This window comes from Macaca thibetana, chromosome 13 (genome assembly GCF_024542745.1).
Source record: "Macaca thibetana thibetana isolate TM-01 chromosome 13, ASM2454274v1, whole genome shotgun sequence".
Lineage (NCBI taxonomy): Eukaryota > Metazoa > Chordata > Mammalia > Primates > Cercopithecidae > Macaca > Macaca thibetana.
In genome coordinates this window covers 6,810,901-6,836,833 of record NC_065590.1, presented here as the reverse complement: position 1 = coordinate 6,836,833, position 25,933 = coordinate 6,810,901, and the positions used below count along the sequence as shown (strand labels likewise).

Here is a 25,933-nt window from a genome sequence, read left to right as displayed (position 1 = left end):
TAATGAATCCCAGCCTGTCAATTATTTCTTTCATGGATCACGCTATTTATTTATTTATTATTTATTTGATTTTTGTGAAGAGTATATATATAGTCCCTGTTTAGATTCAGTTGTTTTGCATGTGGATATCCTGTGGTTCAGGTACCATTTGTTGGGGCGGGGGGGGGGACTACCTTTACTCAACTGTGTTATTTTTGCTCCTTTGTCAAAATTGGTTGACTACTGTTATATGGGTCTATTTCAGGGCTTTCCTTTCTGTTCTATTGGTCTATTTGTCAGTCTATTTTATCAACAAAACCCTATCTTGATTACTGTAGCTTTATAGTAAATCTTGAAATCTGGTAGTATCAGTCCTCTGACTTTGCTTTTCTCATTCAATACTAAGTTGGCTATTCTGGCTCTTTTGCCTCTCCATAGAAACTTTAGAATCAGTTTGTTTACTTGCCGAGACTTTGATTGGGATTGCATTAGATCTCTTAATTAAGTTTTGAAGAACAAACACTTTCTATAATACTAAGTCATTCTATCCATAAATATGGAATATCTCTCTATTTACTGAGTTCTTTGATCTCATTTATCAGAGTTTTCATGTTTTTCCTCATATATATTTTTGATATATTTCATTAGATTTATACTTAAGAATTTCATTTTTGTGTGCAATATAAATAGTATTGTGTTATTAATTTCAAATTCCACTTCTTCACTATAGGTATATAGGAGAGCAATTGACTAGTGTGTTAACCTTCTGTTCTTCAACTTTCTTACAATTCTATTATTAGTTACAAGAGTTGTTTTGTGGACTCTTTTTTTATTTTCGACATAGACAATTATGTAATCTGCTAACAAAGTTTGATTTCTTCCTTCTCAAACTGTATAAATTTATTTCTTTTTCTCATCATATATCATTAGCTAGGATTTCCAGTATGATGTTGAGAAGTAATGATGAGAGGCAAAATCCTTGCCTTATGCCTGATCTTAGTGCAAAACTTCCAGTTTCTCACCCTTAAGTTTAATGCTAGCTATAGGTTTTTTTCTGTGGATATTATTTTATTAAGTTGAAATTCTCTATTCCTAGTTTTACTGAGAGTTTTTAATCCTGAATGGGTGTTGGATTTTGTCACATGCCCTCTTGCATCTGTTAATGTGATCATGTAAGTTTTCTTCAGCTTGTTGATATTATACATTATATTAATGTGTTTTCTAATGAGGCTAACCCTGCATATAAAATCCAGTTGGTCTTAGTGTATACATTTTTAATACACTGTTGCTAACGTTACATTGAATATTTTTGCATCAGGTTCATGAGAGGTACTGGTCTGTGTTAGTTTTATTTTTCTTGTAATATTTTTGTCTGGTTTGGTGTTACAATAATCCTGGCTTTGAAGAATGAGTTAAGAAATATTCCCTCTACATCTATGTTCTGAAAGAGATTATAAAGTGTTGATGTAAATTCCCCCTTAAATGTTTACTAGAATTCAAAATAAAAATACATCTAATCGAAATTTGAACCCATCTGGGCCTGGTGCTTTCGAGTTTGGAAGGTTATTAATTATTGATTATTTAATAGATATAGGCCTATTTAGATAGTCTATTTCTTCTTGTGTGAGTTTTGGCAGATTATATCTTAAGAATTGGTCCATTTCATCCAGGTTATCAAATTTGTAGGGATCAAGTTGTTCATGTATTCTTTCATTACCCTTTTGATAGCCATAAAACTTGTATTGATGTCCTCTCTTTAACCTCTGATTTTAGTAATTTGTGTTCTCTTTTTTTCTTAGTTAGCCCTAGAGGCTTATTAATGTCTTTAACCTTATTATTTCTTTTCTTCTGCTTCCTGTGTATTTAATTTTCTCCTCTGTTTTCAGTTCCTTAAGGTGGAAGTTTACATGATTAATTTTAGATCTTTCTACTTTTCGATACAGGCATTCAATGCTATAAATTTCCAAGCACTCATTTCCTTGCATTCCACAAATTTTGATAAGTTGTATTTTCATTTTTATTTAGTTCAATGTATATGCAAATTACTACTAAGATTTCTTCTTTGATCCATGTGTTATCTGGAAGTGTGTTGTTTAGTCTCCAAATACTTGGAGATTTCCAGCTATCTTTTTCTTAGTGATTTGTAGCTTAATTCTATCGTCTCAGAGCAGACATTGTATAATTTTCAGTTTTTAAAACTTGTTAAGTATGTTTTATGGCCCTGAATGGCATCTATCTTGGCGAATGCTCCATGTGAGCTTGAGTAGAGTATGTATTCAGCTGTTGTTAAATGAAGTACTCTGTAAATGTCAATTATATCCAGTTGTTGCGTTCAACTATGTCCTTACTGATTCTTTGCTGTCTAGATCTGTTCATTGCTGACAGAAGAGTGTTAAAAGTCTCCAGTTATGATGGTGGATTCATATACTTCTCCTTGCAGTTAATCAGTTTTGCTTCAGATATTTTGACTCTCTGGTGTGAGGCACATAGATATTAAGGATTACCATATTTTGTTAAAGTATTGACCCATTTGTCATTATGTAGTTCCCCTCTTTATGCTGAGTAACTTTCTTTGCTCTGGAGTCTGCTCTGTCTGAAATTAACATAGCTACTCCAACTTTCTTTTGATTTATGTTTGTGCATTATATTATTCGCCATCCATTTACTTTTAATCTATATGTGTCTTTATGCTTAAGATGAGTTTTTGGTAGACAACATATAGTTGGGTCTTGTTTCTTGATCCACTACCACATTTTTTTTGGTCTTTTAACTGATAAGCTTAGACCATTGACATTTAATATGATTTTTTTATATATTTTAATTAATATCTACCATATTTGTGTTTTTATGTATTGCCATTGTTCTTTTTTCTTATATTTACCTGTCTGCTTTTTATAGTATTAATTGAGTGCTTTATATTATTCTATTTTGTCTCCTTTATTAGCTTGTCACTTATACTTCCTTCTGTTTTTACTCTTCTTAGTGGTTGCTCTGAGCTTGCAATATACATTTACAGCTACTCCAAGATTATTTTCAAATAACACTAAACTGCTTTGTGGGTAGTGGAACTACCTTTAATAACAAAATAATACGAATTTCTACCTCCCATCTTATGTATTATTGCTGTCCATTTCTCATAAGCACATATAAGCCTATGTATGTGTATGTGTGTATATATACATGTAGTTGAATCCATTGTCTCTACTACTTTGAATAAACTGCAACTTGCTAGATCAATTTACAGTAATAAGAACATAAGTTTTTTATTTTAACTTTATTTAGTCCTTCTCTTATGCTTCTCCTTTCTTTATTTAGATTTAAGTTTCTTCCTGTATTACTTTCCTTCTCTCTGAAAAACTTCTTTTAACATGTCTTGCAAGACAGGTCTGCTACCAATGAATACCCTCAATTTGTCTGAAAAAGTCTTTATTTTCCCTTCATTTATGAGGAATAATTGCACAGGGTACTAGGCTGATGTTTTTTTCTCCCAACCTTCTAAATCTTCTCACTTCACCCTCTCCTTGCATGGTTTCTGGGGAGAAGTTTATTATCTTTGCCCTTCTACAGGTAAGGTGGTTTTTTTCCCATCTGGCTTAAGTTGTTTTCTTTATCTTTAATCTTCTGAAGTTTGAATATGATATGCTTTAGTTTTTTCTTGGCATTTTAATCCTTCTTGATGTTCTTTGAGCTTCCTAGATCTGTAGTTTGATGTCTGACCTAAATTTGGAAAAATTGTCAGTCATTAATACCTCAGATATTACTTTTCTTTCTTTATTTCTTTATTCTCCTCCTTGTAGTCTATTATTAAAGCCTTCATATTCGCCCTACAGTAGTTGGATATTCTGTTCTGTTCTGTTTTCTTTTTAAATTTATTTCTCTTTGCTTTTTAGTTTTGGGAGTTTCTACAGAGAGATCCTCAAGCTCAGAGATACTTTCTTGAGCCATGTTCAGTCTACATTACAACCAATCAAAGGCATTATTTTTCTGTTAGCGTTTTTAATCTCTAGCATTTCTTTTTTATTTGTTTTTAGAGGTGTCATATTTCTGTTTACATTATTCATATTTTCTTGTATGTTATCTACTTTTTCCATTGAGCTCCTTAGCATACTAACCATTGTTTTGTTTTGTTTTTCAACTCCTGGTCTGATAATTCTAAAACTCTTGCTTTATCTGACTCTGGTTTTGATGCTTATTCAGTCTCTTCAGACTGTTTTCCCTTTTAGTATTTCTGTAATTTTTCCTTGATAGCCAGACCTGATGTTCTAGGCAAAGGAACTGCTGTAAATAAGCCTTTAGGAATGTAGAGGTAAGGTGCATGTGGTTGAGGAAGTGTTTTATAAGTCTATGAAGGGCTTAGTCTTTTGGTGAGCCTGAAGCCCTGGACTGTAAACTTCACCAGTGCTTCTTGGTTTCCTTTTGTTTGTTTGTTTGTTCATTTTCTCTCTTCATGTGTGACAGGATGGCTGGAGGGAGCTGAAGTTGTTTATTTCTTCTTCCCCACTTGGAAGACTAGAGAGGGCTGAAGTTGAATACTTCCCTTTCCCCAGCTAGATTATGCTCTGGCAAAACCCCAATAGCTTAGGCTCTGGTAAAATAGTTTCTCCTGATGGCAGGACTTAAGAAGAAGAGTATGTTCTGGCTTATTTCAAAATGGTTTCTTTTCTTCTTCTCTGCCAGAAAGAACCCAAAGAGGATTTTTTTTTTTTTTTTCTGACATTCACTGTGAGGACCTAGTAGAGCCCTGGGAGATTAAACTCACAAGTGTTAGGGCTCACCAATGACTGAGCCTTCCTGCTACTTTTAATGTCTCAGGCTTGTCCACACTGAACTTCTGGCAATATGTTGATTACTGTACTGGCTTTCCTATTCTGGCACTAACTCCCATGGAAGTTTCTGATTGTGGGTTTCTGCTCTGGTAAGTTGTGATACTCTGTATCCACCTGTGTCTCTCTAATTTGGGGTTAGTAGTTTGCATTGTGACTTCACTTCCCTGAGGGATGTAAGAAGAGTGATTGAGTTTTCCGTTTCCTCAGATTTTTAGTCTTTATTGGGATGGAGTCAAGACTTCTAAGCTCCTTACTTGCTGTACTGAAAACCAGAAGTCCACAATGGTGTTTTTATTTTTATACTATATAATTTTGAGAGCCATGCTGTTTTTGACATAAGGGATTAAAAATTCACTTCAACAACAATGTAGTAAAATGTTCTTTTCCACATATCTGCCAAAAGTATTTTTGCTATTTTCATTTTTTCAGTTTTTTTGGTATAAACAGTAAACATTTTTATTGTAATTTGCATTTAGTGGTTACTTTTGAAATTTAGCAGCATATGATTTGGCGCCAATTAAATTTGGTCTTTGAATTGTCTCTTCAGCCTACTGCCATGCTGCCCTGAACTTACCTGATTTTATCTGAATTGTCTATTCATATCCTTGCTCGTTTTAGGTTAGTTTATTTTTATTTATTTCTTGGTTTCTAAGAACTCTCCTTTTCTCCTGTTTGTCTTAGAAATGTTCTGTTTCAAATCTATATTTTCTCTATTGATTTTACTTGTGATAATTTTTGCCATTATATATGCATATATAAATATATATTATATACAGCATGTTTGAATGTATAAACATAGTCAATACAGCTATGATTTTGTATAGTTACATAGCTTCTGGGTTTTAAGTCTAGTTTAGAATATCTTGCTCATTGTTTAGGAACATTTAGGTTTTTTACTCTGAATTAAACTACTAACTTAATTGTATATTAAATTTCAAATATGTTTGTATCTAATTCTTGATTCCATTCATGAAAGATATTTATTCAGTCTTACGCAAGTACCATACTGACTTGATCAAAACATCTTAGTATATTCTTATTCCAAGACACTCCTTACTGTAATTTTTTATATGTTTCTTGGTTATCTTGGGCACTTACTCTTCTCTGTTAATTTTAATGGTTTTTAGTATTATTTTTAGTTGACATAATAATTTTACATATTCTGGGATTACATAGTGATATTTCAATACATAAAATTTCAAACATGCATCATTTATTTATGTTGGGAATGTTCACTATTCTGCTTCCAGCTCTTTAAAAGTACATCATATATTTTTGTTAACCTGTATTATTCCATTTTCATGTTGCTGATAAAGACATACCTGAGACTGGGCAATTTATAAGAAAAAGAGGTTTAATGGACTTACAGTTCCATTTGGCTGAGGAGGCCTCACTATCATGGCAGAAGGCAAGGGGGACACCTTACATGGCAGCAAACAGAAGAGAATGAGAGAGCAAAAGGGTTTCCTGTTATAAAACCATCAGATCTCTTGAGACTTAATCATGACCACAAGAACAGACCACATGACCCATAATTCAATTATGGCCTGCTGGGTCCCTCCCACAACATGAGGGAATTGTGGGAACTACAATCCCAGATGAGATTTGGGTGGGGACACAGCCTAACCATATCATAACTATAGTCATGCTTATGTGGTAGGAAACAACAGAACTCATTCCGCCTCTCTAGCTGTAGTTTTATATTCATTAAGAAATCTTTCCTCACACCCGTCTTTTCCCCTTACCCTTCCTAGTCTCTAGCATCCTCTGTTCTACTTTTGACTTCTATGGGATCAACTCTTTTTAGCTTCCAAATATGAGTGAGAACATGTTGTGTTTATTCCCCTCCTGGCTTATTTCACTTAACATAATATTCTTCAGTTTCTTCCATATTGCTGCACATGACAGGATTTCATTATTTTTTATGGCTGAATAGAATTCCATGGTGTATATATGCCACATTTTCTTTATTCTTTTGTTGTTGGACACCTAGGTTGATTCCATATATTGGCTGCAATGTGAATAGTGAATAGTGCTGCAATAAACATGGGGGTGCAGATGTCTATTTGATATAATAATTTTCTTTTCTTTGGATAAATTCCCAGTAGGAGGAATTGCTGGATCATATGGTAGTTCTATTTGTAGGTTTTTACAAAACCTTCATACTCTTCTCCATAGTGACAGTACTAGTTTACATTACCACCAACAGTGTATAAGAGTTCCCTTTTCTCCACATCCTTCCCACCATTTATTATTTTTGATAATAGTCAACCTAACTGGGGTGAAATGACACTTCACTGTGGTTTTTATTTTTATTTCTCTGATAATAAATGATGTTGAGCATTTTTCATATATTTCTTGGCCATTTGTATGCATTATTTTGTGAAATGCCTGTTCAGATCATTTCCTTATTTTTAAATTGGATTGTTTCAGATTTTTTTGCTGTTGAGATGTTTGAGTCCTTGTATATTCTGAATATTAATCTGCTGTCAGATGAATAGTTTGCAAATATTATCTACCATTTTTGTAGATTGTTCATACTGTTGATTATTTCCTTTTCTGTATTGAAGTCTTTTAGTTGGGTATAATCCCATTTATTTGTTTTTGCTTTTGTTGCCTGTCCTTTTGAGATCTTACAAAAGTCGTAAAATATTTTTGCTAACCAATATCCTGAGGCATTTTTTCCTTTTTTTCTTCTAGACATTTTATAGTTTCAGGTCTTACAATTGGATCTTTGACCCATTTTGAGTTGATTTTTGTATAGTGTGCGAACTGGGGGTCTAGTTTCATTCCTCTGTATATGGATATACAGTTTTTCTAGTACAATTTATTGAAGTTACTTTCCTTTCCCCAGTGAGTGTTCTGGACTCCTTTGTCAAAAATCACTTGGCTGTAGATATGTGATTTAATTTCTGAGCTCTCTATTCTCCTTCTTAGTCTATGTGTGTGTTTTTATGACAGTACCATGCTGTTTTGGTAGTAACAGTTTGTAGTATATTTTGAGGTCTGGTAGTCTGGATTTAAACTGCACTCCAGAACAAATGAACCTAATAGATATTTATAGAACACTCTATCCAATAACTTCAGGACATAAATGCTCCTCATCAGCACATGGAACATTCTCCAAGATCGACCATATAATGGGCTACAAAACAACAATAAATTTTTTTTGTTTATCGTTGTTTTGTTTATTTTTTTGTTTAATGCAGTGCTAAATGCCTGCATTAAAAAGTCTTTTAGACTCCTTTGGATCAAAAATTGACAAACTAACATTATACCTCAGGGACTAGAAAAACAAGATCAAATTCAAACCAAAACTAGCAAAAGAAAATAAATAACAAAGACCAGAGCAGTATTTAATGAAATTAAAACAAAAAAAAATACAAAAGATCAATGAAACCAAAAGCTGACTCTTTGAAATATAAACAAAATTGATAGACCATTAGTTAGATTAACCAAAAAAAAGAAGAAAGAAGATTCAAGTAAGTTAAATTAGAAATGAAAATGGAGACATTACAACTGACACTACAGAAATACAAAAGATTATTCAAAAGTCTACTAGAAACACCTCTATGCATACGTATTCCTGGAAAGATACAACTACCTAGCTTAAATCAGGAAGAAATAGAAATCCTTAACAGATCAGTAACAAAAAGTGAGATTGAATCAGTAACTTAAAAGTTGCCAACAAAAAATTCCCAGGGCTGGATAGATTCACAGCTGAATTCTACTAGATATGCACAGAAGATTTGGTACCAATCAACTAAAACTATTCCAAAAGGTTGAAAAATAAGTAATCCTCTGTAACTCATTCTATGAAGCCAGTATCACCTTTAATAGCAAAGCCAGGAAAGGAGAGGAAGGAAAGAAAGAAAGAAAGAAAGAAAGAAAAAAGGAAAGGAAAGGAAAGGAAAGGAAGAAGAAAGAAAGAAAGAGAAAGAAAGAAAAGAAGGAACATTACAGACCAATATTCCTGATGAACATAGACACCAAAATCTTGAATAAAATACTAGGAAACTGAATTCAACAGCACATCAAAAAGATAATTCATCATGATCAGGTGGGTTTCATCCCTGGGAAGCAGGCATGGTTAAACATATGCAAGTCAATAAATGTGATTCACCACATAAACAGAATTAAAAACAAAAACAATACAATAATCACAATAAGTGAAAAAAGTAGTCAATAACATCCAGTATCCTTTATGATTAAAAACCCTCAACAAACTAGTAACAAAAGTAACATACTTCAAAATAGCAAAAGCCATGTATGACAAACCCACAGCCAACAACATACTAAATGGGAAAAAGTTGAAAGCATTCCCCCTAAAAACTGGTACAAGAAAAGGATGCTTATTTTCACCACTTCTTTTCAACATGGTATCGGAAATTCAAGCCAGAGAAACAAGAAAAGAGAAAGAAAAAAAAGGCATCCAAATTGGAAAAGAGGAGGTCAAACTATCTCTCTTCACTAGTGATATTATCATATACAGAGAAAACCCTAAAGACCCTTCTAAAAACTCCTAGATTTGATAAATAAATTCAGTAAAGTCTCAGTTTAGAAAATCAATGTACACTAATCAGTAGCACTGCTATACACCACCAACAACCAAGCTGAGAATCAAATTAACCACTCAATCTCTGTTGTAATAGCTGCACAAAATAAAATACCTAAGGCTATACTTAACAAAAGAGGTGAAGGATTTCTATAAGGAGAACTACAAAACGCTGCTGAAAGGTATCGTAGATGACACAAACAAATGAAAATACATTTTATGCTCATGCATTGGAAGAATCAATATTATGAAAATGACCATACTTCCCAAAGCAATCTACAGATTCAATCCAATTTCTATAAAAATACCAACATTTTTTAATACAGACTTAGAGAAAATAACCCTAAAATTCATACGGAACCAAAAAGAGAACCCAAATAGGCAAAGCAATCCTAAGCAAGAACCAATCTGGAGGCATCACATTACCTGACTTCAAATTATAATACAAAGCTATAGTAAACAAAACAGCATGATACTAGTGTAAAAGTAACTACATAGACAATGGAAATGAAGAACCCAGAAACAAAGCCAAATAGTTACCACCAACTGATCTTTGACCTGCAGTCCAGGGAGGGTAGAAACCCAAACCCGCTGGACTGGTTCTCCAACGCGTCACAGATGTGAGTGCCTGTTTGAGCAATGGGACGCCTGCTGGGCAGGTTTGGACCATCCATCCCTGCCTGTTAGCTTCTGTTTTCATGCATTTGAGGTGTGCAATTTTCTGTTGAATTTAACAGCATACTAGAGGCTATACCTGCTAGTATTTCCCAGTTGTGTATTTTGTGGCAGGGGGAGGGTTCTGCATGCCTCCTACTTCTGAAAGACAAAGGTCACTGCCAGGAAGCCCAACAGTGATGTGTTTTCCCCTCCAGCCTCCAGTGGGGTGTATGGGGTGACAGTGTGAGCAGCCCTCGGATGTCTGGCTGCTAGGGAGGCAAAGAACAGGGGGATCTAAAGTCTGGGCCAGCTTTCTCTGTGAAAGGGCTTTCCTTGAATCTTCTGCTCTCTGGGATTCTTAAGATTCCTTCTCCAGTCCTAAAATGGGCAGGCCTATATATAAGCCTTGTTTCTAGAATGGACAAAGTTGGATTTAAAACCCATCTAGCCATTTAACAGTTATGACCTTGTGTGAGTGGCACAGTCTCTGAACCCCAGTTTCTCTACCTACTAAAAGAGGGCTAGATCAATGATTCTTATTCTGGAGCCAGCATCAAAATCACACAGGAGGGGGGTTCTTTAAAACTGACTATTGGGCCCGGTCCCAGAGTGTCTGATTCAGTGGTTGGAGCCTTAGGACTTGGATTTCTTTTTTTTTTTTTTTTTTTTTTTTTTTTGAGACGGAGTCTCGCTCTGTCACCCAGGCTGGAGTACAGTGGCTGGATCTCAGCTCACTGCAAGCTCTGTCTCCCAGGTTTATGCCATTCTCCTGCCTCAGCCTCCCAAGTAGCTGGGACTACAGGCGCCCGCCACCTCGCCCGGCTAGTTTTTTTTGTATTTTTAGTAGAGACGGGGTTTCACCGTGTTAGCCAGGATGGTCTCGATCTCCTGACCTCGTAATCCACCTGTCTCGGCCTCCCAAAGAGACTTGGATTTCTAACGAGTTCCCAGGTGATGCTGATGCAGTGGTCTGGGAACAGATTTTGAGGCCCCTCCCCATCCTCCCCTCCGCCCCCCACACACAAACCCCTGCAAGGCTTGGTAACACTTGGGGTTTTGAGGCAGAGGTGCCACACTCAGGGCTTGGCACATAGTAATTGATGTTATTTTAATGCTAGCTGACCTCACATAGATTCCCATATTGGTGTCTCAGAAGCTCTGCAGCTGGAGACGATGTGGCCTTTGGTCTCTGATTGCCTCCCCGCCATGTGATCCCTGGTTTGTTATCACTTTGATAAACCATTTGGGTCCAGGTGTTACTGATCATGCTACCTCCCCTATTTGGGAGTTTTGCCCCACCCCCAGTGAGGGATACACTGAGCTTTGGGGGCCTGTGGGCTTAACAGGGAGATTTTGACCTTTGTATCTTTCTCTTGTCTGCTTCTCTAGCTAGGTCTTCCAGTACTATGCTGAACAACAGTGGTGACAGTGAGTATCCTTGTTCATTCCGGATTTTAGAGGAAAGGCTTTCAGTTTTTTTCCATTCAGTATGATAATAGCTGTATATCCGTCATATATGCCTTTTATTATGTCAAAGTATGTTCCTTCTATATCTTTTTTTTTTTTTTTTAGAATTTTTGGTGTGAAGGATTGTTGAATTTTACCAAATGGCTTTTCAGCATCAATTGAAATGAATGGATGGTTTTTGTCCTCCATTATGTTCATATTATGTCTCGCTTTGGTTAATTTACATATGTTGGATCATCCTTGCATCCCTGAGATAAATTCTATTTGTTCACAATGAATGATCTTTTTAATGTATTATTGAATCTGGTTTGTTGTTTTTTTGTTAAGAAGTTTTGTATCAGTATTCATCATGGATATTGGCCTGTAGCTTCCTTTTTTAAAATGTGTCTTTTTCTGGTTTTGGTATCAGGGTAATTCTGAGCTCATAGAATGAATTTGGAAGTATTCCCTCCTGTATTTTTCAGAATAGTTTGAGTAGGATTGGTATTAGTTATTCCTTAAATGTTTAGTGGAATTCAGCAGTAAAGCCATTAGGTCTGGGCTTTTATTGGCTGGGAGAATTTTTTATTATGGCTTCAACCTCATTACTTGTTATTGGTCTGTTCAGGTTTTGGATTTCTTATGGTTCAATCTTGGTAGATTTTAAGTGTCTAAGAAATTATCTATTTATTTTAGATTTTCTAATTTATTGGCGTGTAATTGCCCATAATAACCGCTAATGATCTTTTGAATTTCTGCAGTATCAGTTGTAATGTCTCCTGTTTCATCTCTGATTTTGTTTATTGAATTCGTCTCTCTTTTATTCTTACTCTAGCTAAAGGTTTGTCAATTTTGTTTATCTTTCTTAAAAAACACAACTTTTTATTTCATTGATCTTTTGTATTATTTTCTTCATTTCAAATTTGGTTTGAAATCTATTTCTTCTCTGATCTTATTTATTTTCTTCTACTAACTTTGGATTTGGTTTGCTCTTGCTTTCCCAGTCCTTTAGGAGGCATTGTTAGGTTATTTAATTGTAGCTTTTCTTTTTTTTTTTTATGTAGGCAATTATAGCTATAAATTTCCCTCTGAGTCTTGCTTTCACTATATCCCATAGGTTTTGGTATGTTGTATTCCCATTATCATTTCTTTTAAAAAATTTTTAAATTTCTTTCTTAACTTCTTCACTGACCCACTGGTCATTCAGGAGTGTATATTTTAATTTTCATATTTTTGTGTAGATTCCAAAATTCCTCTTGTTATTAATTTCTAGTTTTATTCCACTGTGGTCAGAGAAGATGCCTGATATTATTTCAAATTTTTTAAATGTTTTAAGATTTGTTATATATAACTAGATATATATAACATTAGCTCTATATATAGAGCTAATATATGCTCTATCCTTGAGAATAATCCATGTTCTGGGGAGAAAAATATGCATTTTCCAGCCATTGGATGATGTATTCTGTAAATATCAATTATATCCATTTGGTCTATACTGCAGATTAAGTCCAATGTTTCTTTGTTGATTTTATGTCTGGGAGATCTGTCCAATGCTAAGAGTGGGGCGTTGAAGTCTCCAACTATTATAGTATTGGAGTGTATCTCTCTTCAGCTCTAAAAATATTTGCTTTTATATTTGGGTGCTCCTGTATTGGGTGTACATATACTCACAATTGCTTAATTGACCCCTTTATCATTACATAATGACCATTTTTGTTTCTTCTTAAGGTTTTTGTCTTGAAATCTATTTTGTCTGATGTAAATATAGATACCTCGGCTCTATTTTTTGTTTCTATTGACATGGAATATCCTTTTCCATCCCTTTATTTTCAGTCTGTGTGTGCTTTATGGATTAAGTGTTTTTCTTGTAGGGCAACAGATCCTTGGGTCTTGTTTTGTCATTTATTCACTCACTCTATGCTCTTGTATTAGAGAGTTTAGTCCATTTTTATTCAATGTTATTATTGATAGGTATGGGCTTATTCCTGCCATTTTGTTATTTGATTTCTGGTTGTTGTGTGGCCTTTTGTTCCTTGTTTTCTTTTTTCCTGTCTTCCTTTTAGTGAAAGTGATTCTCTCTGGTGTTATAATGTAACTTCTTGCTTTTTTTTTATGTATCCATTGTATGTTTTTTGACTTGTGGTTACTGTGAGGTTTGCAAATACTGCCTTATAACTCATTATTTTAAGCTGATGGTAAATTAACACTGATTGCAGAAACAAACAAAAATAACTAGTGAACACTCTATATAAACCTGGCCAACTTTGAAAATGATGTTTTGAAGTGCCTCAATACTGTTATATTAATCAGATGCTCTTTATATTTCTTGTTGTTGTTCTTCATGTAACTGATACGTTTTTATGACATACTAGCTTGTGATTTTGTGTCTTCTTTTTTTTTTTTCTCTCTCAGACGTAAGGTCCAGGTGAAAAGGACATTTTATCTATTTTAATTCCAGAATCTGTTTTTAGCACACAGAAATGTTTCAAAAATATTTCTTGAATGGAAGTTGGTGGGATGAATCAATGAGTTTTCAGGATAAATGTCCCCATGTTAGACTTGCCGTATATGAATAGCATTGCACAATGCTGGGGCCATATGAAACAGCTGGTATGATGTATCTTTTTAATGTTTTAGATTTATTTAAGTTTAAACTCATTGTGTTTGATATAACAATGCCATTCTGCCTTTTTTGTTAGAATTGTGTAAGTCCTACATGCTTATAATTTTATTTTTAACCACAAGTATCATTTATTTTTGTGTGTCTTACAAGTAGAATACAACTAAATTTATTAAAACCGGTTCTGGCAGTTTTTGCTTCTCCCATTTCGTATTATTATCCTTACATTTGTTTGCTTGATAACATTTCTGTTCATTCCACTTTCTCCTTTTTAATTTTGAAATTTCATATATTTTTCATTTAACTAACTGTTGTATTTCCTTTACCTGTTTTTATAATTAACACATATATCTCTACTGTTTGGGTACTATGTGTGAAATATTTTCCCTATAAAGATATACTATTCACCAATGAAGGTGCTCTTCTTCCTCAATCCCAACACTTTTCGGAGAATTCTAAAGAATAATTACTTCCTAAGAAATGAGACATTTAGCTGCTTTCATTTCTCCTGCCCTGTCTCCAACTCCTCGAAAAGAGGAAAACTCAGATGATTTAGCACACTTTCTTCTGTACTATTAGAATTTTTTCTTAAAGGATAGCTGGTCTATTTTAAGAATTCTTACTGAGCACTAATTTTTCAAAATCCTTGACAGCTTGTTCTTATCTACTGGGATAAAATATTTGAGCAAGTCTGTATCCTGGTTCATTTGCTGTTTAATTAGTATTCTTTCTTGAGTATTTTCCTCAAATTTGTTATAAGTATAACACATTTACTGATATCTAGTATGTTCTCTAATATTTTTCCTTCTTGCAAGATATCAGCTGGTAAAAAAAAATTCTTAGGTCACATTCTCTTTATTCTGTTGTCTACTTACACCATCTAGCATTGCATAAAGTCTGGTAATAAACCTATCTCCCATGACTAATACCACTTCATATTTTTGCTGGGTATCTTGATTCATTTCTTACAGTTTGTGTCCCAGATAATTAATTCAGGTGAAAAATAATTCATCCTCACCTTCTGTTCATTGCTGATTTTTGTGGTAAGGAAGTCATATTATGTAATTCCTAAAAATTATTCTTTGTGTTAAAATTCAAGCGTTCTATTTCAACTCTTTCAGAACGGTCTTTATTATATGAGCATTGTGTTCTGTTTACTCTTTATTCAGAGAGTTTATATGGAACTCCTGATAAGCCTAGATGTGTACATTGGAAGAGGATGGCCAGGAGGCAAGAATAGGCACAATGGGAATGTGGTCTAATTGCTCTTGCACACTTCATGTGCTTTTACAATTGGCCCCAGCCTCATCCCCTATATAACAATTCATGTACTTGATGAGTCAGTGCTCCTGGACATTCCAGACCTATGGTAACATGAACCACGTTAACATTCTTTTACTGATAAACAGCATGGTTGGTATGGCTGCTGGGAGTTCCACGGTTTTTTGTTTGTTTGTTTGTTTGTTTTAGCCAGGGCCCTAGTCATCAGCCAAGAAGCATTACTTAGAAGAAGTCTAGTGACTCTATCCATAGAGGCTTCCATTGTGAATGTCCCTATGAGGACATGGCAAAGTCTCCACACAACACTCACAATGCAGACTATAAAACCTAATTTGCAGACGAAAGAAACAATGCTTTAATAAAACAATAAATTAAACTTGAATAGACATGCAGATTTCACGTGGTTCTTTACCCAAACCTTACTCTCATCTGAAAACCTAAGCTAGGGGTAATTTGATTCAGTTTACTCCTATAGAACACTCATAACTAATATATCAGGTGTTTCTAATGCTGTCAGATCAAAGCAGCTAAATTGATCTAATGCTAAAGCTCATTTCCTTAGCAAAGACCATCCCCTAACTTCAAACGCATCTTCTCCTTAAACAATAGAAACCTTCTCATTGAAACCTGCGTTTGACAAAAATATTTCATTTTTAATAACATTTAATTTTAGTTCATTTGCACAGTGTGGGTTAATTTCAAAATCTTGCAGAAAATCATCAATAATTTGTTAAGAAATTCAAAAGTAAAGATTATTCTAATATTCTGAATGTAAAGAGAATCAATTTCCAGAAATAAAATCTTATACAATAAAGTGTGTTGATTTATCTTAGGGGGAGATAGTTTAATAAGATTGTTAAATAGCTCATGTTACTAAAACATTAAAAAATTGATGTGAAGATTATATATTAGTAGAGTTTTCACACCTTTTAAGCAACAGCATCTGTCACAATTTCTTATTTCATGACTTTTATTATTTTTGTAATTATGTTTTTGAATGTTTATGTTATTTATATCTCATTTATAAATATAGTTAAATTGTCTAAATTATGGAAACTTCAAGAGTCAAATAGAACATTTTGCTACTTAAATTAGAGATTAAAGAGACAAATGATAACCTGACAAGGTGATAATTGAAAGTTCAGATTTGATCAAAAGAGCATCTTTTGTGTGTCTTTTACTTGGCACAAACTTGGCTGTTTCTCATATATCAATTCCATTGATACATTTTTCTAGGTAACAACCATTGGTAAATGTGATCGTAACAAAGTATTTTAGAACATTTAATAATTTAAAACAGATTTTATTATGTTAATTACAGCTCTTACTAATGCTTATTAAAATTTCACATTGTTTTATATACCAATTCACTAGAGTGAAACTAAAGTGGGATTTGGCTTGACCTTGATCAAAGTTCCAGCCTGTAGAGATACTGATGCTAAATGCTTCAGGATGGTATTAATGAGAATGCATCTATATTGGCTGATGCAGAGTCTAGTCAACACTATGGCTGAAGAGTATACTCAACCTAACCAAGTTGCCAGACTTGAGAAAGAAAAGGCAGAATAGGTTTGGTTTTATGCTGAGTAAGGGGTGTTACGATTTTTTTTTTGGTCATTTTTTTAACTCTCTGTGGAACATACAGTTAATCCCTAAGCATACTCAGTCATATTCTCATTCAGGTATCTTGTTATAGAGTTGTCTACTTATGGGTGATTCCTTCAAGACACATAAAAAAGTAGAACCTTCCTCGCCCCAGCACCACCAGGCTGGGATACTCTTGAAAGCCTCTTTATTCTCAAACCATTGGTATTCTTGGCTAATCTTTCCATCATTCAGATGCTGGACAGTATTGTAACCAGATGCATGGTGATAAATTCTAACAAGACTTTGGATCAGCCTTCGATTTACTGTACAGCAATACTGTTACTATACTAAAACAGAAGACCTTTTATAATATCAAAAATTTCCTTCTCTTACACACACACACACACACACACACACACACACAATTAGTATATGATATGCAGCCTTCCTAGAGGACTACATTAAGCCATGTTTTCTGTCAATGTGATATAAAGAAACAAGAGACCTCCTTGTAATTTGGAATTTTCCAGGTATCTAATTTCAATCTAATGTACTGCTATGAAATGAAGCCAGTAAATTTATATGGCTATTCCATTTGAGGACTTGGTCTTTTATTTTTAGTCCGTGACAATTTCTGGTTTCCATTCCTGGTTCAGGAATGATAACAGTGTGATTTACAGGTATAACTAACAAATGAGATTAATTAAAATGTCTAAAAGTGGCACCTGTCTGAGTATAGAGTTGCACTAAATGATTCTTTCAGCTTCGTTTCCTGTAGTCCTTACCATTTACAAGCCCTTCCCTCATGCAAAGTAACAATGAAGGGTTGTTTCCTAATGGGCATGAACTAAGAAAGCAGGCCTTATCCTATGGCCTAGATATATGATTATTATCACGGACTGGAAACAACAGGTGTATTTTTCAACTTCATTTACACAAATGATCCCTGTGTTTCACAGCATTCATTAATATAGCTTCTTGAATTGCCCAATTTGTTACAAATTTTTGCTATCAGCTGCCTTTGTGATTGAATTGAATTTGTAATGAAATAAAAGCTATCTTTCCTTTGTGAACATCGCTGAACACTTTGATCATTACAAGACAAACTTGATACTTTTAAAATATCTTAGGTTGTGGAAAAGGGAAAAATGGTTACTTCTGAGGATAAAAGTACCAATTGGATAAAACACTCCAGTGTTTTGTATTTACATTTCTTCTATGAAAAAATTGCAAATAAATAAATAAATGGCAATTTGCCAAACTTTATGATCATAAAGCATTATGTAAAATGGATGTAGAAATTCTGAAACCTCAGGTGTATATTACTAGTAGTAGTTTTGATTACAATCGAAATGTTGAATTGAATTTTGTCAACATGCCTACCAGTTATGTCCCCATTTGGGGACAACAGGAGCTATAATGCATAATGAAAGATGAAAATTTTCATTCCAAGCCATACCTCTGAAATCAGCAATTGTGTTTATGAAATAAATGGATATTATTAACATATTTGAAATTGCAAATTAATGGAATTTTCAAAAGATAACTGGAGTCTCCATTCCTAAGTGACATAAATACCAAAATCAAAATACATCAGAGAGTATGTAAGCAGAGAGATTTTGCCCACTAAAACAATCTCAACTCAAGCCATTTATAAGTAAGATACTCACACTGCTACTCTGGCTGGGATGGTCCGTGGTTAATGTCTGTCACTCTCGCATATTTTAAAATAGTGACTCTTTCCATCTTCATGAGTGAGTTTGAACAGCTAATCATGTAGTCAGTCAACTTGTAAGTCTAGCAAAAAAAATTGTAAAAGTTACATCTTATTGAAGCAAAATAATATTGCATTTATAAAAGTGTAATTAAAAGTACTCATCCAAATAAGCCACAGTTTGATACAAGTGATTCCTTTTTTCTCCTAATGACAGTCAGAGCACCCTTGCTCTACAGACTGTGGCTCCAGAGATGCCAGTTACAATGTGATTCTGATATGCTAATGTTCAACTGGTGTAGTACTTTAAACATTTTTACACAGAACTGCCATGTCTTATTCTGCAACAAATAATAAAATGCATCAGGAGGAAATCTAATTATACCTTATCTCTTATACCATTTGTCTTCTGTAGGTTATATACAATAGAATTCAAACTACAAAATCAAAGCTACTCTAATAATTTATAGCATGAAGAGTGGCATCAACAAAGTTTACATCACAATGAAAGAAAACACTCACACATTTAAATTTTTTAAAACATAGAACTCTGTTATTATTTACTAAAAATATTCTAGAGGTCATATAAAACTAAGAAAAGGTGTTCCTAGGTGGCAGTACTATGCATTTATAATCTTCTTTTATATACAGTTTAATTCTACTTTTAAAAACTGTATTTCCAAAGTTGCTGGAGGCTCTCAGAATCTTTGCCAATAGTTTGTTGCAGTAGATATAGTCTGAGAAATATAATACCTCAGTATCTTCCAATCAACCTAAGAAAGAAATTCAGAAAGATAGACTAATTTATCAAGGCCATGGAGAAAGAGAATTTTGGAGTTTAGGCTAATTTATCAAGGTCATGGAGAAAGAGAACTTTGGAGTTTGAGTTCTGGCTGTTTCGTCTTCCTTGTCTTTTCCTTCCTTCCTTCTTTCCTTTCTAATTTTTACTGACTTTATTAGACAACTAGGCACCACAATCCCCGCTGCTGTTGTTAGAGAATTCAGGGTGCACAGTGATGTTCCACGTTTATGAGTAGGGGATGCCATCAGCCCGTAAGACCTGATAAATTTCACACCAAAATTGTTCACTACATGTTTGGCGAGTTCAGAAGTTTCAGAGATACCTTCAGAGATGGTGAGTGCGATACATGATCTTGATATCACAATTGATTGATCCTCATTCCTAAATTCAGGAATTATGAGCCACTTAGAAACAGTTCCAATGATACTATGAGATTAACTCCACTACTCACTCAACTGAACAAAATCTCTGGAAAAAAAAATTTTTGGTCAAATTTTTCCCACAGATTTTGTTCAGTGGAGTGAGTAAATAAAATATCAGATATTGGGCTGGGATGATTGCGAATACCAGCATTGTACTGAAGACAAATTTTTACCACCATATGTAATGCAATGGATACGATTGTGTTTGTTCTCCACCCTGTCTTCTCCAAGTAGACCTTGAGCACTTTGAGAATTGCATTGTTTTATTAGTGTCAAATTTTATTTTATTAAACTTTAAGTTCTGGGGTACATGTGCAGAACATGCAGTTTGTTACATAGGTATACACATGCCGTGGTGGTTTGCTGCACCCATCAACCCGTAATCTACATTAGGTATTTCTCCTAATGCTGTCCCTGCCCTAGACCCCACCCACTAACAAGCCCCAGTGTGTGATGTTTCCCTCCCTGTGTCCATGTGTTCTCATTGTTCAACTCCTATTTATGAGTGAGAACATGTAGTGTTTGGTTTTCTGTTCTTGTGTTTGTTTGCTGAGAATGATGGTTTCCAGCTTCATCCCTGTCCCTGCAAAGGACATGAACTCATCCATTTTTATGGCTGCATAGTATTCCATGGTGTATTTGTGCCACATTTTCTTTATCTAGTCTATCATTGATGGGTATTTGGATTGGTTCCAAGTCTCTGCTATTGTGAGCAGTGCCACAATAAACATACGTATGCATGTGTCTTTACAGTAGAATGATTTATAATCATTTGGGTGTATACCTAGTAACGGTATTGCTGGGTTAAATGGTATTTCTGGTTCTCACTCCTTAAGGAATTGTCACACTGTCTTCCACAATGGTGGAACTAATTTACACTCCCAGCAACAGCGTAAAAGCATTCTTATTTCTCCACATCCTCTCCAGCATCTGTTGTTTCCAGACTTTTTAATGATCACCATTCCAACTGGCGTGAGATGGTATCTCATTGTGGTTTTGATTGGCATTTCTCTAATGACCAGTGATGATGAGTTCTTTTTCATATGTTTGTTGGCTGCATAAATGTCTTCTTTTGAGAAGTGCCTGTTCATATCCTTTGCCCACTTTTTGATGGGGTTGTTTGTTTTTTTCTTGTAAATTTGTTTAAATTTCTTGTAGATTCTGGATATTAGACCTTTGTCAAATGAATAGATTGCAAAAATTATCTCCCTTTCTGTCAGTTGCCTGCTCACTCTGGTGATAGTTTCTTTTGCTGTGCAGAAGCTCTTTAGTTTAATTATATTCCATTTGTCTATTTTGGCTTTTGTTGCCATTGTTTTTCATGTTTTCATCATGAAGTCTTTGCCCATGCCTATGTCCTGAATGGTATTGCCTTGGTTTTCTTCTAGGGTTTTTATGGTTTTAGGTCTTACGTTTAAGTCTTTATTCCATCTTAAGTTAATTTTTGCATAAGGTGTAAGGAAGGGATCCAGTTTCAGTTTTCTGCATATGGCTAGCCAGTTTTCCCAACATCATTTATTAAATAGGGAATCCTTTCCCCATTGCTTGTTTTTGTCAGGTTTGCCAAAAATTAGATGGTTGTAGATGGGAGGCTTTTTTTCTGAGGCCTCTGTTGTGTTCCATTGGTCCATAAATCTGTTTTGGTACCAGTACCATGCTGTTTTTGTTACTGTAGCCTTGTAGTATAGTTTGAAGTCAGGTAGCATGATGCCTGCAGCTTTGTTTCTTTGTTGTTTTTTGTTTGTTTGTTTTGTTTACTTAGGATTGTCTGGGCTATGTGGGCTCTCTTTTGGTTCCATATAAAATTTAAAGTAGCTTTTTCCAATTCTGTGAAGAAAGTCAATGGTAGCTTGATGGGGATAGCATTGAATCTATAAATTACTTTGGGAAGTATGGCCATTTTCACAATATTGATTCTTTCTATCCATGAGCATGGAATGTTTTTCCATTTGTTTGTGTCCTCTCTTATTTCCTTAAGCAGTGGTTTCTAGGTCTCCTTGAAGAGGAACGTCACATCCCTTGTAAGTTGTATTTTTAGGTATTTTATTCTCTTTGTAGCAGTTGTGAATGGGAGTTCATGATGATTTGGCTATCTCTTTGTATGTTATTGGTGTATAGGAATGGCTGTGATTTTTACACATTGATTTTGTATCCTGAGATGTTGCTGAAGTTGCTTCTCAGTTAAAGGAGATTTGGGGCTGAGACGATGGGGTTTTCTAAATATACAATCATTTCATCTGCAAACAGAGACAGTTTGACTTTCTCTTTTCCTAATTGAATATGCTTTATTTCCTTCTCTTGCTTGATTGCCCTGGCCAGAACTTCCAGCACTATGTTGTATAGGAGTGGTGAGAGAGGGCATCCTTGTCTTGTGCCAGTTTTCAAAGGGAATGCTTCCAGTCTTTGGCCATTCAGTATGATATTGTCTGTGGGTTGTCATAAATAGCTCTTATTATTTTGAGATACATTCCATCAATACTTAGTTTATTGAGAATTTTTAGCATGAAGGGCTGTTGAATTTTGTCAAGGCCTTTTCCGCGTCTATTGAGATAATCATGTGGTTTTTTTCATTGGTTCTGTTTATGTGATGGATTATGTTTATTGATTTGAGTATGTTGAACCAGCCTTGCATCCCTGGGATGAAGCCAACTCGATCGTGGTGGATAAGGCTTTTGATGTGCTGCTGGATTTGGTTTGCCAGTATTTTATTGAGGATTTTCTCATCAATGTTCATTAGGGATATTGGCCTGAAATTTTCTTTTTTGTTATTGTGTCTCTGCCAGGTTTTGCTATTAGGATGATGCTGGCCTCGTAAAATGAGTTAGCGAGGATTTTTTCTTTTTCTATTGTTTGGAATACTTTCAGAAGGAATGGTACCAGCTCCTCTTTGTACCTATGGTAAACTTCAATCAAGCAGAAGAAAGGATATCAGAGATTGAAGATCAACTCAATGACATAAAGCATGAAGACACAATTAGAGAAAAAAGAGTGAAAAGAAACAAACAAAGCCTCCAAGAAATATGGGACTGTGGGAAAAGACCAAATCTATGCTTGATTGGTATACTTGAAAGTAATGGAGAGAGTGGAACCAATAGACACCTCAAACAGGAGAGCTCTGACTGGCATCTGGTGGGTGCCCCTCTGGGACAAAGCTTCCAGAGGAAGGAACAGGCAGCAATCTTTGCTGTTCTGCAGCCTCCACCAGTGATACCCAGGCAAACAGGGTCTGGAGTGGACCTCCAGCCAACTCCAGGAGAGCTGCAGCAGAGGGGTTTGTTAGAAGGAAAACGAACAAACAGAAAGGAATAGTATCAATATCAACAAAAAGGACATCCACTCAGAGGACCCAGCTGAAGTTCACCAACTTCAAAGACCAAAGGTAGATAAATCCATGAAGATGGGCAGACACCAGCACAAAAAGGCTGAAAATTCCAAAAACCAGAATGCCTCTTCTTCTCCAAAGGATCACAACTCCTCTCCAGCAAGGGAACAAAACCAGACAGGGAATGATTTTGACGAATTGACAGAAGTAGGCTTCAGAATGTAGGTAATAACAAACTTCTCTGAGCTAATTGAGCATGTTCTAACCCAATGCAAGGAAGCTAAGACCCTTGAAAAAAGGTTAGACGAATTGCTAACTAGAATAACCAGTTTAGAGAAGAACATAAATGACCTGATGGAGCTGAAAAACACAGCACTAGAACTTCATGAAGCATACACAAGTATCAATAGCTGTCAATTTTTATCCACAACAGGAAGTATATACTCCTTATTAAATGATTGTCTAAGTGATAAATGGATATGATGGAAAGATCATTCAATGAAACTAAGATAGACAATTTGATAATGTCACAGGAAGAATAGATGGAGAGAAATGGGAAAAGGGTTTTTCCAGAAGACTGCTGTAGTTTAGCGTGAGCTTTTATAGGACAAGTAGAAGATGATGCTGAAAATTATAATGATGAAACCTTAACATTGAGAACTTCTAATGCTAAAATAATAAATTAAGATTTTTCCTAAAATGTAATGGAGCAGCCTATTTAAAGTTCTTAATAAAAGAAGGCAAGATAATTAATCTGTATATTTTTAAGTTAGTTGATCCAGCAACTGAGAACAAAATAATCATCTCTGTCTGAGGTTTATTTAAATATAGGAGAAATAAATTATTAATGTGCTCTCTAAAGACATAAATGTTATATAAGTAATTCCATGAAAAATACATCCAAACCAATAAATCAGAAGGCTCTCATCTGTACACACATAAGCCTATGTATTTGTGGTAAGCTCAGGCCTGGCATTCAGAGTTTAGAATTTCACATGCTAGGTCTACTCATTCAGTTAACCAACCATGGCAGCCCAAGATATGGAAACTTTTCTAGACATCATTTCACCACAGGAATCCATCTATGATCCTAGGCACTGGTTCTTATTACCTCTACCAAGAGAAAAGAGAAGTCAAAGAAATAAGCAATTGATTAATCCCTCTTTCCTCATCAACTCCTTAAAACCTCAAACTTCACTTATAATAATAACAACAATGACAATGGCAATAATAATGAATGCTCATCATGGTCATAAACAAAAATAAATCATTATTTTTTTCCTTTTTCTCAATGGACTAGAAATTAGGATTGCTGGTTTTGATTTTGAAGGGATTTTAAAAAGTATTTTTAACAAGGCATTTTGTGTGGTGCATCTATGGTAGTTATAGCTACAGCGCATAAAGAAGCTTCTCTTCCCTCCTGTGAGTGTTTTGGAATTCAACTGGATAATGTTGTGTCTGTTCTTCCATTCAGGACCTGGGATTAACAGCACTGTTTTCCATCCTCTTGTCAATAGCATGCCTTAGAAGCCTCCTGTTACCCTGGATAACAGTGTGGCTGCAATTCAGACCTGAAAGAAATAGGTCTGGGATGGTCTCTTTGATACTTAGAGCTATTCTACAGCACCGTTATCTCCATTTGTAATTTGTTTTCAAGAACAGTGATTTACATTTCAGTTGGATTACACCTTTTAATGTATCACAGAGTAAAGTGGCTATAGTGCAAACTCGCGCCCTGCCACATTTCACATAATGCATTTGAACCACCAAGGAGGGGATTATAGTTACAATTAAAACCAAAAATAGGACAGACCTTTTCATGATGTGGCAGAAACACTTTGTGGGTGGCAGGAAAGAGGCAAAAAGTGCTGTCCATACTGCTATTTTAAGGTAGTATGAAACAGCACTCTACCATTGAGTTTTTATGGTCCTGGCCATTACTAAAGGAGTAAACATGAGAGTACCTGGCAATATCTCAAAAAGTTAAATAAAGATGATGCTTACTGTGGGACTGCTTCACAGTATCTAAGAGAGTAAAACTTTTATTCATATATACATTCTACTAAAAGACCAAATTAAGCCAAAGTAAGATTACAGAGCAAAAAGTAATGTCAAGATTAGCAAAGTATTATTTTCAATAAGTAATTATTGAATGCTTCTATAAATGTCTTTTATTGTAAGGTTTCAGAAGTAGAGTAAGATTGTAAAATAGAAGCCTACACCACTTGTTTCCCCCAGAGGAACACCAAATTTTAACAACTATCTGCACACAGAAAAGCACCATCACGAGAAACAAAAATCAGGTGAGCAATCACAGTGCCTGGTTTTAACTTCATATCGCTAAAATAGACATTGAAGGAGGTCAGAGAGATAGCCTTGAATCACTAACACCACCTCTCCCCTCTCCCCCTGCAGCTTGGAGAGTCTGTACACTTTGGGGAGGGAGAGTGCCATGACTAGGGGACTTTACATTGAACTCAGTACTGTCCTATCATAGCAGAGAAGAAAGCAATGCTAGGCTCAGTCAGCACCTATGCACAGAGGGAGCATTTGAACTAAAGGTAGCCAGAGGGGAGTTGCCCATCTCAGTGGTCAGAACTTGAGTTTCTCAACAAACCATGCCACTCTGAGCCAAAGTGCTCTTAAATCTTATATAAACTTGAAAGACAGTCTACAACAGAAGAACTGCAATTCCTAGGCAATTATTAGTGCTGGGCTG

At 35.0% G+C, this 25,933-nt stretch overlaps 1 long non-coding RNA gene across 2 annotated transcripts in view; it reads right to left on the bottom strand.

Moving 5' to 3' along the window:
* The window catches only part of LOC126933963 (uncharacterized), a 325,171-nt gene that overhangs the window by 136,599 nt on the left and 162,639 nt on the right, over window positions 1–25,933 (bottom strand). For both annotated transcript variants that reach the window (XR_007718794.1, XR_007718795.1), the window contains one exon: window positions 18,625–18,751. This is a non-coding gene — a long non-coding RNA (uncharacterized LOC126933963). The remainder of the gene's footprint in view (window positions 1–18,624; window positions 18,752–25,933) is intronic.